This window comes from Elephantulus edwardii, unplaced genomic scaffold, assembly GCF_000299155.1.
Source record: "Elephantulus edwardii isolate Elephantulus edwardi_28Jun2011 unplaced genomic scaffold, EleEdw1.0 scaffold00012, whole genome shotgun sequence".
Taxonomy (NCBI): domain Eukaryota; kingdom Metazoa; phylum Chordata; class Mammalia; order Macroscelidea; family Macroscelididae; genus Elephantulus; species Elephantulus edwardii.
Window position 1 is genome coordinate 16697252 of NW_006399762.1, and position 1916 is coordinate 16699167.

Sequence of the window (1916 nt, forward strand, 5' to 3'; positions counted from 1 at the left end):
TTCCTTCATCACCATAGGCTCTTGCTCATATGTTATTTCTTTAAATTCCCCTGTATCTGTCAATTCCTTTCTATATAATGACTCAGTATATTCCTTCCATCTTCTCTTAATACTTCCTGAATCATTTAATATTCTGCCCAGAAGACTGTATTTCCTCTATCAGTCCTGGAAGAAAATAGTTGTTTCTTCAACTCCTTTTTTTTTTGCCTGATTCCTTGAAGATCTCCATGTGGGTTGTCATCTACCTTGACTTGCTTAATCTGCTTATTTTGTTTTCTAAGAGACTGATTTAAAATATACTTTGCACTAATGCTACCTCATTAACATGTATAACAAAGACAACACATTTCAAAAATTGATATCTTAGCGTAGAGGTTAAGATCTAGAAAATGTGTTTTGGAGGTACACAATTCTATAACACCTTCAATATCTTACTACTAGAGGCATTACAGTTGTTGCTGCTCAGTGCAGTGTCATCCAGTCAAGTCCAACTCATAGTGACCCTATCAAACAACAGATCTGAACCTCATCCTGCCTGTTCCATTCTCATCATCTTTGAATACTTGAACCTTTTGCAGCAGTAACTGTATCAATCCACCTGATTGAAGGTCTTTTTGCCAAAATTTCTGAGCATGATTTCCCTCTTTAAGGAACAGTTTCTCCTAAAAACTTGTCTAAAGTATGTGAGACGAAATTTTTTCTACTTTGCCTCCAAGGAATACTCTGGCTATACCTTCTCCAAGACATATCTGTTTGTTCTTTTGACTGTCCATGGGATATTCAATACACTTTTCAACACAACTCAAAGACATCAATTCTTCATGTGTCATTCTTATTCATTGCCTAGCTCCCAGATGCATAACAAGTGACTAAAAAGATCATGGCCTGAACCAGGTGCACTTTAGTCCTCAAACTAACATTATTGTTGCTCAATAGTTTGGAGAAGTCCCTAGCTATTGACTTTCCCAGTGCAGTATGTCTCCTGATTTCCTGACTGCTGTTACCAAGAGTGCTAATTATGGATTCAAGCAAAATGAAGTCATTGACAGTTTCAATCTTTTCTCCATCATGATATTATCTAGCAGTCCAGTGGTGAGAATTTTGTTCTTTTAGTATTAAAATATAATCCATGTTAAAGGCAGTGGTCTTAGATCTTCTGTGGCAAATGTTTCAAGTCCTCTTCACTTTTCACCAAGCAAGTGGCATCAAGAACTCTTAAAAACTTACAGCTCCATTATACTTTCATTTGAAAATTTAAAAGCATACTGAATTATTCACTAGAAGTGCATATGTCTATGATAGTATTTAAGACTAAGTTAATATGAAAAAAACTTTGGTTCTAATCTCAAATTTAACCCTTTATAATTTGATTCCAAAAATATTTTTTATTTAACACTCTCTGCAAACTTCATTTTCTTAGAATTTCTCTATTTTCTCTTTTAAAAAGACCTTTTGAATTTATATAACAATTTAGAATCAATCTCTTTGAAAATATCTAACTAAATGTTATATCTTGACTCAGTTGAAAATTTATAGTCTTAAGTGATAAAACTAGATCTGGAAGAAAAAGAAATAAAGCATTGGCTAAAACAGCTTCATTAAGAAAACAGTGCTAGAAATCAGCATTCACTTTAGAGTGTAGAGAGCTCTGGGGCTTGGTCCTTCAGAAGTTGTGTTGCAAACCTAAAGGCAGTGTCTTTCTGAAAGGCAGAATCCCACTAATGCCTCTGAGGGGAAAAAGCAGGCAACCTCAATGCAATGTGAATATTTTCTTTACTAACTAAGGTGGAATTTACAGCCTCAGAATCCCACTGTAGGATCAGGTATCAATTTATGGCAATTAATTGGGTTTTTGTTGTTGATATATAAAAAGGATTACCTGACTCTTTATACTATGTTAAAGCAATTGTAACAAA

General features: G+C 34.3%; 1 protein-coding gene across 1 annotated transcript in view; it reads left to right on the forward strand.

Annotated features, from left to right (window-relative positions):
• ARSJ (arylsulfatase family, member J) overlaps positions 1-1916 on the forward strand; it is a 122171-nt gene that overhangs the window by 118087 nt on the left and 2168 nt on the right. The gene's annotated exons all lie outside the window — the stretch shown is intronic.